The sequence below is a fragment of the Larus michahellis genome, chromosome 4 (genome assembly GCF_964199755.1).
Source record: "Larus michahellis chromosome 4, bLarMic1.1, whole genome shotgun sequence".
Taxonomy (NCBI): Eukaryota; Metazoa; Chordata; class Aves; order Charadriiformes; family Laridae; genus Larus; species Larus michahellis.
This window is the reverse complement of record NC_133899.1, coordinates 18,196,010-18,211,328: the sequence shown is the minus strand read 5'-3', so window position 1 is coordinate 18,211,328 and position 15,319 is coordinate 18,196,010.

Sequence of the window (15,319 nt, the reverse complement as noted above, 5' to 3'; positions counted from 1 at the left end):
ATAGGGAGAGCACTTTTCCACAGTCCATTGAAGTTGTGCCATAAGGGCTGGAGATGATTTGCTAAAATGCTCCAAAGGTATTCAAATTTCTTTAAAGAAGAAATTCAATTTATGTGCATTTATATTGCAGTGTCTGTCAGGAAGAAAGGTTATAATCACCAGCATATTTTAGATTTACATTTTCTTCTATACATGAGGTAATGGTATTAGAGGTAAACTATGAGGTTTAAAGTTGAATTCTATGTATGGTACTATTTTCATTGCTGCTAAAAGCATGTTTTTGAAGTTCTTGAGGAAAGCATATGTTAGCATATGTTACTGAAATATCAAGAACAGGATGCTGGGTGGCTTAGAGGATAAACCATTTGTCTTTCTTCTCTGCATTCTTATATAAAGTACGGCTGGATTTCATGAGCAAAACGAAGAGAGGATTCTCAGCTCTCAGATTAGTTCACATCATAAAGTTGCAGTGCACTTTTGTTAAGCGGAGCTATCGGATAGGCGCGTTTCTGAATTAACATGCAAGCTAAATGTGCCTTTAGTTGTGCCATGGAGGAAGGGGAAAAAGAGGGGTTAGAATTTTGTGATATCGCTTATGTAACCCTCAGAAGAACAAATACTCATCAAAAATTAAAAGGAAGCCCTGTCTCAACCATATTGCTGTGGGAAGTGCTTCGCCTCATTTTTCGCTGAAAATTGACTTAATTTAAATTTCCTGTGACTGTATTAAATATTTAGATGTTGATATTTTCACTGAGTAGAAAACATTATCACAATTCTTATCAAGTTGGATTCCTTTTAAGCATATGTTAAAGTTATCTGATAATTAAATTGCTACGCTTATCTCATTTAGGACCCCACTAATTATAGCCCAAGTACTTTAGCGGTATATACCGCAACTGATTTAAGAACTGTAGCTGCATGTCTTCTTTTAAATAAACACTCATAGTTGGTTTGTAGATTTACTTTATAATTTCACTGATACCCCTGCAATCTCTGTCAATAAGGGAGCATCAAAGCTATTATGATGGGTTTTGCACTGCAAGCTAATTGTATTTTAAGCCTACTTCCAAATGAATTCCCAATAGCTATCGAACTTTGTAAACAGTCATTTGAGCAGCACTCTCTGGGGAAGCGCGCGTGTGCATACACACACGCGCGCTGTTTGCTTCATAAACTTCAACAGATAAAAATCCTGTTCCATTTCTCACAGAGTGCTTATTTTTAATACATTATAACTAGATACTGGGCCAGATATGACAATAACAACAGGTATTTGCCAAGTACCTGAGGGGCCACAGACAAGGCTGGGCTTCAGCCCTGCAGTCGGGTCCATAAGCTCAGGTTCCGTCCCCCCCCACAACTTTTCTGTGAGCAAAGAGTATCGAGATGCAGAAATACTTGAGGACAAGAAAGAAGCCCCAGGAGAGGGGCTCCTTGTATCATTGTCCATGGTCTATCTACGTCTAAGCCTAATTCACTGAACACTCTTATCCTCGCCTTTCTCTCACAGGCTTCTTCTGACTACCAAATCTGATGCAAGACATTGCCATAACATGGGATGCTTTAGAATGCCATTTGAGATCTCTTTGGGAAAAGTTTTGTATAGTGTTTAATACCATTGCGTGTGCAAATGCACGTGCGCTCACAAAGCATTTCCCTTTGTGAAGTATGGAAGTTTCACTTGGATGCACAAAGGTCCAGGTCCAATGCAGGAAACGAGCATCTCCCGAGGAGAGTCAATCCCTTATCTTTCCACCAGGAAATGGCTAATCGTTGGTTGGGAGTTCTCCACCAACACAGATGGACCATGAAGTGAACTCTTACTTTCAGTCTAAAGTCCTATCCCAAGCATTCTTCACTATCCACGAACTAAAAAAACCCAGTGAGACATCACCTACAAAATATGACTAATGGTGACACGAGCAGTAACGTAACAAGGCTATTACTGAAGAAATGATACAGAGGAAAAACACACTTAAGGTATACTCTGCGCATTGGACCATGTGACAAGGAGTTACTATAAACCAGACAACTGAAGCAATTGAGACCAGCAGAACCACCCATAAAACAGGGTAGGAAACACAGGTATGTTTCCCCCATCACTTCGCACAGGCTGAGCTTTGACTACATTTCAGTGTGCTCGGCTTTGGAGGGCTTGTGCTGAACATTTTGCATTCTGTCCCTTTTTAAATGCAAGTAATAGTCCAGTAATGCATACATTATTATTTATTTAGGGTCTGAGGACTTTTTATTTCTCTTGTCCATTCCTACCTTCCAGTTATTTTCCAGAGCAGTTCAAGCCTGTTTTTCTTTTGTTTCTTTGCGGTGAAACCAGCTATCATTACGGCAGCCAATAAACTGCACCTAACATAAAAGGCTTTCATAAAAATAAAGTATAAATTTCCAAAAGTGTATGCTTAGAGTCAAAGTTAAAAATCAATCACCAAATTGTTACCAGATTGCTATTTACATTTCTATTTGCTCATCTGAAGGCCATTTGCTTAACATTGGAAAATTAAAATCTTGCACATGATTTACCTGCTCTAGGCTTGCCTGGGAACTCTTCCAACTTGCACTCTATTTTGGTGCAACCAACACTGGTAGGAATATTAATACACAACAGAAAATAGCATTCGTACTATGCTGTATTACCTGGTTGGTTTTTGTGCTCTTCCCATTGCTGTTAACAGTTGCCAGAAGATATTCCCCAGACTCTAGAACTCTATTCCAAATTAATCCATCCACTGGGCAAAACTAGGCCTTCCTTGGATGTTCCAGTCTCCAGTCTATCCAGCACAATACCAGCAGTGGTTAAAAAACACAAGAAAAGAAAAAAAGCTTCCTACAGCTCAGTTGTCCATAGCAGCACTTAATTCTATGTAGAGTTTTCTGAGACGGTAATTGCAAAATGGATTTCCAGCAGCAGCAAAGCCAACTTAAGGAGCTCCCATCATCCCCAAGCTGATCACTCCCACCCCAGAAAACAGCCCATTTGCAAAACTCATCCATACATGGTGCTGAGGCCAGAGCTGCCTCACCGAAACGATTCAAGCCAAAAAAAAACCAAAAAACAAAACACCACCAAAGTATTTTGCCACCACAGGAAACATACTGGGACCTAAACATGAGACATACTGACATCCGATGTGCCTTGGGTGGTGATGGCACCAGCTGGGGATCAGTGATGATCAGGTTTTCTGAAGGGATCCATCTGAAAGGGATCCATGCTGCAAGAGGCAGATCTATGAACACATTCCTGCATAAAGGGAATCCAAAGCAGGAAGGGGAGAAAGCTTCAAAGAACAAAACAGAAGGAAATCAAACAAGCAGAAAGGAAAGATGAGCATGGAGGAAAGGACAGGACAGCATATACGGTATTAGATAACAGATGTCATATACAAGAACTCTGCTGACCCTTGAATTTGATGCAGCTTTGAGTAAAATCAGATTGTTTTGATTCTCACACTCACCGTATTCACCGGTAATGGTAACAAAGACAATCTGTACTTCTATATTGTAATCAGAACTGCTGTTTTACTTAGTGCTAAATAACAAACACAAACAGCAGTAATCCCCTACTAGGCTTCTCTGCATTCCTTCCTACACGTTGGCTGCAATGAGCACCTTCACTACTGCTAGAAATTAGGGCTGATTTTCAGCTGATAAGTGCAGAGATGCTCCCGAAACACAGGAAAGGAAAGAGTGGGGCGATGGGCCCTGTGCTACTGCTGGCTGAGATTTTTCCAGGGAGATGTCTTTTATGAGAAAACTGGTAGAAAGAAAAAATGTTCTGTGGAAGCATATAGATTTTAAAGTAGGAGGAGCCCAAACTTTCCAGGTCCACCACAGGCCATGTGGTGTGCTATGGGGCCTGGCACCAAGGACATCCCTGTTTCGGGACAACTCTACCACCCATATGGCATGGGAGATGGGGAGGCCTTGGAGACAGCACTGCGGGCTCATGCCAGAGCAGGGACAATGAAATTTTGGGATATTGCTCAATGCCATGTGCAATACCCAGGTCTCAAGCATATCTGTCAGTGTGTTGAGCCCTCAGCTGCTTCAGATTCAGGAGAAACACGCCTCAAAGGCTGCCATGAGCCCGGGGCTTCCTCTAGCCACAGGAAAGCCAAGAAGAAACTTGAAGGCGGAGTGGCTGAACAGTCCCATTTTTGGGGGGAATATTACATTGATCTTATTTCTCTAAACTTATTTCTAACAGGAAATATCAATATCTCTACATTTAATTCCAGTGAGAAAGAAAAACCTTAGCACGTTCTTTTTTCCTCCAGCTGTAGCTGCTGAAAAAGAAAACCACCAGAGGAGCTGTACCACTTGGGAAAGGAAGGTTTCAGAGGCTCAGCAGGCTCTAAAGGTCTGGCCTGCACTCCTTTCTGCTTTACACTCAGTGGTAGGCGCATGTTTGTACTGGTACAATTGGCGTATTGGGAGCTCCGTGCCCTTCCTTGATGGATGCTGGCACTGCTCACAGCCCACGTACGGCGATCCAAGTCCGCTCCAAGGCCCAGCTCCACAGCAAGACCTCACGAGCTAAAGCAGGGATGGAGAGCCATGCCAGCAGCATGAAGTGGGCCAGGGCAGAAGGAGGAGCGGAAGCCTGGCTTGCGGGCTGCCCCAGGCCAGCCAGCGCAAGGGCAGAGTGGGGTTTTTCCTCCGCGCTCCTGTTGGAGCCTGTCCTTATACTTCCCTATGGGAACATACGTTATCAACATAACGCAGCAACACGCACACTTTCTCTTGCTAAACAGGCACGCTATTTCTACAGGCAAAACCTATATCCTTCCTTAACACTGGCACTGATGTCTACAAGAAATACAAGGGCTGAGAAGTTTAGTTTATGTTTAAAATGGATCACTTCCCATCTTATTGCAACAGCCAGTATTCAAATTCCTTGAAGGCTCCTCAGATGCACTTTCTGATGTCCAGTTCCACCACTTTGAGCACTTTTGTAGCGCTTTTTCTTACAGCCAGCAATAACCTCCCGCCCTCGCGCTCAGACCTGCTCTCTGCCAGGTCTCTGGGCACATCTTGAGTGGGGAGGGATTATATTTCCTCACATTTGCATTTTCAGTTGTGTTACACAGGACAGAATGTAGTTCCTTTACACTGGCAAAGCAAATGAGGATTTGAATTTATGGTGATGCTGCACCTATAAGGATGCAGTCTTGTACTTCCACAAGGCCTTATAACACTTGAAGGGTCTGCCCACCTTAAACCTCTTACAGGACACGGTCTGGAAGCTCTTCCCAGATTTGAGACAAAACTGCAAAATAAGTAATAGTAATAAATCCGTATGCTCATCTGCCGTCCCAATCCAAAAGACATACGTTCCAGTTACTGACAAGTCTTCGTGAAGTCAAAAACACAGGAAAAGATTTTAGGAGCCCAAAGTATTTTCCAAAGGCAAATCAATTAAAAGAAAGGCACATTTGAAATTCAAAACAGTCCTACACATTTGGATCCGTTGAAAGATATTACATGAGAAATCACAACCACAGTCAGTTCAGCGAGTAGCACAGACACTTGTCTGCACTGTGCTTCATTGCATCGCTGCACATGGTACTTCAAAAAGCATGGTAATTTGCAAAAGTAATTTTGTAAAAGCTTCCATACATCTCCTGTTAAGAGCAATTTGGCTAGTATCTGTTGCTAGCTGTGAGCACGCTTTTAGATATTAGATGGATAAGTGCAGACTAGCAGGAGGAAAAAAAAAAAAAACAACCAGAGAGGATAAATACTTGGCAGTTCTCTAACAACTTTCACTAGAGGATCGCGAAGTGATTTACAAACATCAATTAATTAAGCCTCAAAAAGCCCCAGCGAGATAGGTAAGTATCATTACTCTCATTTCACTAATGTGTAAACTGAGACACTGAGAGAATAAGTCTTTCACCCAAGGTCACACAGCAAGCAGCTGGCAGAGACAGGGATAGAAACCAAGAATGCTGACTTACCTTGCTCCTTACCTACTAGGCCATTATATCTCTCTCAAAACAGTTTAAAGCTTCTCTTGTGCTTCATGTTAGCAAATGCTATGTCCTGCAAACCCAGTCAAGTTTCCTTCTACATCTGACTTGTGATCCCAGAAGACCTCACCGGTGCCAGGCCACACATCGCTCCCATCACTCCCGCTGTGTAACCCATGAAGGTTCTCAACCTCTTGGTTCCCAGGTTCTATTGCCCAGACTGGCTTCTATCGCCCAGTCCCAGACTGGTCATGGGAGCAAAGATTGGAGGTAGAATGGAAAAAAACCCAAACACTCCAAAACAATCAAACCCCACAAAACCCCCAGCCTTCAAGCGTGGAAGCAAAACCGGTACGGATAGTTTCTGTGATTGTAGCATAGAATTACTCATCCATGACCAAAAATATCACTTGCTTTTTATTGTGGCTCAGCTGAGGAAGCGGTCAGACAGTGCTTTCCAGGCTAGGTGGAATATACACACGGATACACAGACTCGCACCATGCAGAATAAAAGCCAGAATGGTCAGTGTCGATAGCACTAGGTAACCCCATATGCTTGGAAAGCAGCACATGTTTCTGCTTTAAACCAGCAATTTTTTAAAAAAAACAACCCCAAACTTTTGATGCCTAGGGTTACTACTGAATACATTACCAGAGATCAGTTTACGAGGATTTAGGGCATTACTTAAAAAATTGGAATAGTGTCTAGAAATAGATGTTTGCAATATATAATATACGCTCAATATGGCTGCACCAGGACACATACACTACGTATAAAATATTTTAGAAAACCTGACTCCTGGTATCATCAGAAATAAACTCCCAAACAAGCAGCTCTGAATATATTTGTTTCAGCTCTGAATACACTTGTTTATATAAATATATATGTTTATATAGGTAGACAACCAACAATGCCCCCTCACAGGCAGGCAGACAGAAGATGGAAAGCCTTCGGATTATTGCCCAATAATCCTCAAATTCAGATGGACCAGTGGGAGAAACAAGTGCCAAAGCCTCTGAACTATCTGTATTCATACAAAAGTGCTCTGTTTGGTAATAAAGTTAACCAGCTGGCTGCTGAGATTTGGCAGCTGACTACAGAAAAAACAACAAAACCCCACACAACAGTCATGGGGCTACCTGCTGGATAGTCATATGGTGAGGAAACAATTTGTTGTCTACTGGCCATAGACATTAAGAAAAAAGTCACATTGTCTGTTTAGCTATTTAAAACGGAAAACAAAAATCACTGAAGAAAGGAAAATACTTGCCATTCGCCTATCCTGCTTTCTTGTTGAAAGAACTGCAAGGACTGGCAGAGGAGAGGTATCTTCTTTCACGTGTATCCATCTACAGCCAGATTCCCTCGCTAGAAAGAGTGGCTCTCCTTTCAGTGTGGAGAATTAGATAACGACCCTGTGGTTTTGCTGCTGAGGAAGGCCCCAGCACGGCTGCTTTAGCATCGCTTGGGTAATGGCTCTGGGAGCCAAACCAAAAAGGTTGCAGGAGTTATGTTCTGCCAGACCTTCTGCAAAGTGAGACCCTACAGGAGAATGGGACGCGGTGTCTTCCCGCGCCGCCCCAGGGACCGCACTGCACCCACACCCTTCACCTCTTGCATTGGCATAATAATTCCCACCCCCCCTCACTGCATTTGGTACTTACAATTACAGTGAAGAACTAATCAAAACCCATTCTTGGTGACTCATGGGTGAACCGCTGGTTGTGGATTAATGATGTTCCTCACTAATCTAATGTTCTGCCTGGGGAGCATACGCTGCTCGCTCCACTCTCTACACAAATCCACATCTAGGCAAATGTATAACTTTTGTCCTTAGACACCAATTTACATAGGTTTTATGGTATAGGAGGCTTTGCTTTGCATTTGCCTTGCTCCACTGCTGCCCCAGCTCACAGATGACTGACAGAAGACAAAAGGAAGCCAACTTTCCCATTCTTCCCGCCGTGCACCTCATTTCTGTTCCTTACAGCCAAGGCCACAATCTAGCCACAAACCCAATCTGCCCGGCTAGCACATCTGTAACAGGAGAAACATAAGAAACAACTGAAATCCAGGCAGACTACACATAAAATCATTTTTTAACATCTATCCATTTATGCGTAAAGTAATATTAGTAAAACTGTTGCTTTTTTAAAGCAATTGGCTAATGTATTTATGTGCAGAAAAGGATATATGTGGTATGCGCGGCTATTGAAAATAATTCTGGTGTGCTCCCAAAGAAAGAATTTCAATTTCAATTATTTATTCAAGATTCCATATTAAATCATATAATAAAATACCATTCCTACACAGAAAATAGATTTATTGCACACAGATGTGCTAAAAGCAAAACATCTGCAGATGAAAAATCATCAATACCATGACACTTTATCTACTTTGTGCAGATAAAGCAACCAACTAATTGCTTTCTGAGAAATGCAGGGCAGAAATTTAATGCACCAAATATTTATGGGTTAAAAAGAAATGTAGTAATTACAGAATCCTGTATCACTTCCATTTGTACATAGTATATTGAGTGTACACACATGCCACCAGACCTCAAGTAATGCTTTGTAGATTGATGAAGTCTGACTCAAACAATATGTCACAACAGGAGCCTGACAACCGAAAGCATGCTTAATGTAAACTTGTAAAGTCTTCGAAAAGAATGCTAGATTTTTAGCCAGCTAATGATTTGAGCAGTAGGCTCTTTTTACTGCTACTGAAATTAAATACTTCAGTAAACCTCTCGTCATTTACAGATGTCCTTCTATATCAAAATCATGCACCGCTTTTGCTTCTTTTTACAAAATCAGATGAAACAGAGCTGGATCTTTTACTTCTTCCTAACTGGCTGCAATTAGCAGATAGACATTATTGAACAGGACTACTGAATAATCTTCTCCCCAGCCTAATCTGTTCTGCAGTTTTCTGAGTAAAAATGTAAACCAACCACCTCAGCAAACAACTCCTATTATTATCTTTTGATAGAAAGGTTCATAACATCTTGTAATGCGTATGCTTTTTGTTTCTGCCCAGCTACTAGACACTGAAGTCATTGGGGACATCTATTAAAATGTGTTCAGCTTCTCTTTAGTATGATGTTAATTCTGAATTTATGCTTCCATAGAGCATTATGAATAACGCCATAATGACACTTGTTTAGTACTTTATCCATGTACAAAACTGTTGGCTGTAAAAAAATTCAAGGAATATAGAGAGTGGTTGAGTAGTGTTGGAAAAAAAAAAAATTTATAAAAGGTAAGAAATCTACTGAAATTTTGGGAAAAGTACTATTGCCTATTTTTAAATATACATTTGAAAAGCAAGGACATAGGTGGAGAAATTTGATTATCAAATGTAATTTTAAGTCTTCTATTCTTTAGAAACTAAATATCTGTGAGGATGTTTTTTGTACTGTAGGAAGGGATTATAAAATTAAAAAATTGTGCTACATTTTATCCTAAGATGTTGTCCTAAATATTTGATGGATGCAGGTGCCCGACTCAACAGTTTCCGTGACACATCCGATCTTCTCAGATAACAATACGACTGTCTTCATTTTTATTTAATAAATCCTCTGTCAAAAAAAAAAAAAAAAAAAGAGAGAAGAGAATGGTCTCTGAGTGTGTATAATTTGAAGGAATAGGCAAATCGTGACATTTAGGCAGCTGTTACCATACCTAAAACAAGACACCACAGCAGAGCTGCAGCAGTCTGTAGGAAGGGTGGGTACAAGGTACTAACATTTGGTTTATGATCAATGTAGAAACGACAATGAGAAAGATGTCAATATGCCAGATGTATCTGGCCTATAGCACCAACCTGGAAACCAGCCTCACTCGACAAATTTCCCTAAGGAATGTTCCACCTAGTCATCAAAGGCAGGGATGAAGAGAGTTGCTTCTTTCCCCACTATATCTATGAAAGGCATCACATTTCTAGCCGTTTAAGGGGGAGGTGGACTTTCAAACTGGGTCTTGGAATCGTTACTGCAACAACCTGAATTATCAGCTCTTTAACTCCACTTTTTCCACACGTCCAAAATCCATGTGTCCAGACTTATGATAAAAAAGAAAAACAGAAAGCCTTCTAAAAGAGCCTCATACCACAAACTATTAATTTGTCAGCTGTATTATCAGAAGCAGTTTCCACATGCCTCTCCAGGCCTTTGAAACTTCATGGTACATCTATCTCCCTGTAACAACATTTACAGATGCTCTGTTTCTGGCATGTGTAAGGTGCCTGCACTTCTGCTATTAGCACAGCAAGCTCTGCTTGAAGTCTTGCCTGGCCTCTACGTAAGAGCACGTTTAAAAAGAAAAATTAATACTTTCTGTCCTTACTTTCAAACCATGAAATACATTGAGAATCAAATGAACGTATAACTATATTGAGTATTACAAAATGTTGAATGCTCCTACATTAAGAAACTGGGTGACAAGCAACATCAATATTATATTGTACATAATTCAATAAAACCAATAGCTAAAGAAATTCAGGATTTTCTTTTGCTTCATGGAATCATGAATGCCTCAGTGTTTTCAAATGAGACACTTTGTCAATGTTGCTGCTCTCTAATAGCACCTGTTTGGTTTGGGAACCAGCTTTAATCGCAGCTGAAATAAGCTGTGAATTTGAAAGAAGAATAAAGACAAAGGTCTAGTTTCCTGATCCGTCTGAGGACATCCTGTTCATTTGAGGACAGTGGCATAAGCACAGAGCTGCAGGTGACCAGAAAATGTCTATAAACCAGCTATCGGTGGCTTGCTCAGCACTTAATGATTCAGACTTTAAAAGCAGAGACCCAGACAAAAGCCTTGATTTGAGCATATAAACTGCCAATGTTAGGACTAAGGACGGCAAGTGAGAGGTTTCTGCTGTGCAGTGCTGCCCATGTATACAATCCATACACGTATTTGTAGGCATGGGCCGTATCGGCGAGAGCAGTCAAGCAACCTTTTCCTTTCCTCTTGCCCATAATTACAATTGCTCATTGTATCTTAAGCTAGAATTTAAGCACCTCTGAATATATGCATGCAACTTAGTGCAACAGGACTGTTATTGCAGCTGGGATACGCAGGTGTTATCACAGGCTGAGTACATTACTTACGTTTAGTAGAATGTGAATGCTCACTATATAGTCACAAAAGGACCACAAATGGAGTCACGTATTAGTCTTTGTACATGTTATAGACTCATAGAATGGTTTAGGTTGGAAGGGACCTTAAAGATCATCTAGTTCCAACACCCCTGCCCTGGGCAGCGACACCTCCCACCAGATCAGGCTGCTCAAAGCCTCATCCAGCCTGGCCTTGAACACTTGCAGGGATTGTTCGTGTATGGTTAAAAGTAAAGAATAAATAGATAAAATAAAAGAACAGTGACAGGAACCTTGACAATTATCTAGAGAGTATCATAACAACTCTGTTATTCAATTCTTAAGCTTGGAAATGGGAAGGTTGCTCTAAATCATTGACCAGATGCTCAAAAAACCCAGACAAACATGTACAGAAAGCTCAACTCACATCTTCTGGAAATTGCTACGCTTACCATCGCAACCCACCCGGTTAAAATTAACTCTTGTGAAGGATCTGATCACTCAGATCAAATTTCAGGGACTCTGCAGTTAGGCATTAGAAGCAAGAGAACCGCGACCACACCAACTGTGGATGCACATGAACCAGGCAGGTGATGTTAAAGCACCCAGGAGTCGCCAGGCCAGGGAACACAACATCCTTTCTGCTTGCTGAGGAGGAGCTCGCTGAGGATCTCAGCCTGAAAGTCTTCTGCCTCTCTAAGAAAAATGCCTGCAAAGTTTTTGTTTAGCATCCATTTCATCAGCACTTCTATTAAGCATGAATTGCTGCAATTAATACAAGGAGGTAGAAACAAATCTTTCAGTAACAGAGCTCTGTGCAGCCATGTTGTGCGTTTAAGTGTTTCCATCTAATCACGCCATGAAATCCGTCTTCTCTGTCCCCATGCATATTGAGGTAAATCAATTCTAAACAGAACTAGGGATACAGAGCTCAGAAGGAAATGCTTGGATACAAGTGACATAAATTATTGCATTTCCTCTCTCTCCTAGGACCATTGTTGCCCACTATTTAAAAATATGACTCGGTGTTCTTTTCTTCCTTTTTATCCACCCCAGACATACCAGGTCAGTTTCTACACAGTCCAATGTGGAGAGTTTTTTGGACAAGACAGGTTACGTCACATCACTTGCATAAGAATGGGAGTTTCCATCACCAGGAAAGAAGCATAACATGCACGTCCTCCATCCCTGCAGCTCTGAGCAAATATAGAGGAGGAGTTACAAGATCCCATATATCTGCCACGTTCATAGAATCATAGAATAGTTTGGGTTAAAAGGGACCTTTAAAGGTCACCTAGTCCAACACCCCTGCAATGAGCAGGGACATCTTTAATTAGATCAGGTTGCTCAGAGCCCCATCCAACCTGACCTTGAATGTTTTCAGGGATGGGGCATCAACCCCCTCTCCAGGCAACCTGTGCCAGTGTCTCACCACCTTCAGTGTAAAATACTTCTTCCTTATATCTAGTCTAAATCTCCCCTCTTTTAGTTTAAAACCATTACTCCCTTGCCCTGTCGCACCAGGCCCTGCTAAAAGTTTGTCCCCATCTTTCTTATAAGCCCCCCTTAAGTACTGAAAGGCCACAATAAGATCTCCCAGAGCCTTCTCTTCTCCAGACTGAACAAGCGAACAACCCCAGCTCTCTCAGCCTGTCCTCATAGCAAAGGGGCTCCAGCCCTCCGATCATCTTTGTGGCCTCCTCTGGAACCGCTCCAACAGGTCCATGTCTTTCCTGTGCTGAGGGCTCCAGAGCTGGAGGCAGCACTGCAGGTGGGGTCTCACCAGAGCAGAGAAGAGGGGCAGAATCACCTCTTCTGACCTGCTGGCCACACGGCTTTTGATGCAGGCCAGGATGCGGTTGGCCTTCTGGGCTGCCGGTGCACATTGCCAGCTCATGTCCAGCTTTTCACCCACCAGTACTCCCCAGTCCTTCTCAGCAGGACTGCTCTCAATCCCTTCATTCCCCAGCCCGGATTGATATCAGGAGTTGCCCCAACCCAGGTGCAGGATCTGTGTTGTGCTACCTGAAGGCCAGTGGTACAACAAATATTTTCAAGAAAGGATTCTCCTTCATTTATTGTACAGATCTTCAGAAGCAGGAAAATGACATAAATGGACATATCCTATGAATAATGCTTTTCATCACAATTTCACCAATGCATGCTTTGACATCAGAGGAATAGATGTCACCTTACAGAACATTTATGTTTCATTAGAAAATAGATACTGCCAAGTGTGGACTATGGCATGTGTGACTAAGAACATCACTCCCAGCCCTGAAGCAGCATACTGCAATTCCATGTGGTGAGAGGGGTTTGAGGAGAGGACACAAGCACTCCGATAGGTGGGCAGTGGGTTTAAGCAAACCTTGAGAAAGCTCTGTCTGGGAGATCTTCATCATAATTCTTTGGAAAACCATTCCACACACTGACACTCATGCTCAACTGTTAAAATCCAAACTTAAAACCCATAGCAGGATCTAAGATTTGGGAATATGAAAAGCCTTATTCTTTAATATGCGTTTTAAAGAAACACTAGCAAAACTTTGGCCACAATCAGATTCTAAGAACCCCAGCCATATCTCCCTGCTGTAAAACTGTTTTGTTGCAAACTGTGAAAAAATATACTCGTTTATCATTATTATTTCAGGAACTGAAAAAACATCATCTTTCAGCCACAGACTGTGATGCTGTTATCTATTTAGGTACGTGTACAACTACACACATGTATACATGTAAAGAAAAACAGATTAAATAGAGCAGGTACATAAGCATGTAAGTACATATGCAATAAAGACAGATAAATGTCAGCAAGCCCTACCTTAACTGAAATAAACAGCCAAAATCAAACATTTAACATAGGGCTGCAGACCAACTCCTCTTTTTTTGCCACGTTCCAGAAATCTTTCCCTAGCAGCCCATTACATTTCTTCCTGTTTTTTTTTTTTCTTTTTTTTTTTTTTCTATCCATGTTCTCAAATTTGGCTAAGTCTTGCCAAGGGAAATGTAATGACACTAATTTTATTTAATGTTGTCGATCAGCATTTAAAAAACATTTTTCTTTTAAACTCCTCTAGCTCCTATTTCAAGTCTTTTTGTATGGCTATTACATTTCAATCATTTTAGGAAAATGGATGGAGGTAAAATAGAAAAAAACCCCTAAGAAATTGCTAAGTTCAGCAGCACAATTAATGCAGTCATCATTGGCAGGTTGGAAGAAGACAATCAACAATCAATGGCTGGAAGGTGACCTGGCTTCACAGTTTTCTCTCCACAGCAATCAATATTATTCTTACTGCAGACAGGCTACTCTAGATATGTGATGTTTCATCTCAATGGCTTTTATTCTCGTATAAATACTTTAAATAAATAGCACAAGAACAACACCTAAGGCTACTTTAAATTACATCCATATCATGCAAAGGTGAAAGTAGTTCCACTTGGCAGAATTTGCCCTTCTGTCCAAGACAAGATACTTTAAAAAGGAAAAAAGCATTATTTACACACTGTGCAAGTTTGCATTATGCTGTTTTCACATTATCAGAAACCATTTCCAGTTTGATAGAATCTAGCCTTAGTAAAAAGGCAAATTCCTATAATTTCTTTTGCTTCCAACTGAAACTTCATGGAGCACTGATTCTATTTACTTGTTACTTTAATAACAACAAAAACAGTCCCAAAGCAAGTACCATTTGTCTAGGACATTTTTTTTTGTTCAGAAAATACTGTATAAGTCCCTTAAAGATTATATCTGATAAAAAAAAATCATAAAGAAAGATTTATCTTCCATCCCTTTTTTTCTGATACGTAAACAGATTAGAAAATTATCGTGTAGTCATTCTGAGATAGAAAATAATACAAAAATATTGACAAACAATTGGTTTGGGAGGTTGTTGACTTGTAATATTACTTATATTTGGACCAATTTAAGTCACGAGTGCATTGGGCAGATCCTTTACAAAGACAGTTCTTCAATTTTTTCCATATATGCAAGGTTTCCCACAGCATTAACAACATCTTTTTCATCTCTATACCCAGACTGGCTTCTACAGAAGCCTGTGGGAGTCTTTCCATCAGCAGACAAAGACAGAACTGCGAGTTTCTTTCAAGTGCATGCTGTTAATTTGAGACAGGCTAAGAAAATCCCCTTACAACTCTGGAAAAAAAAAAGTTTCGGTAGGCTAGTAACTAACTAACTTCCATGCCAGGCACCATATTCTCCAGATA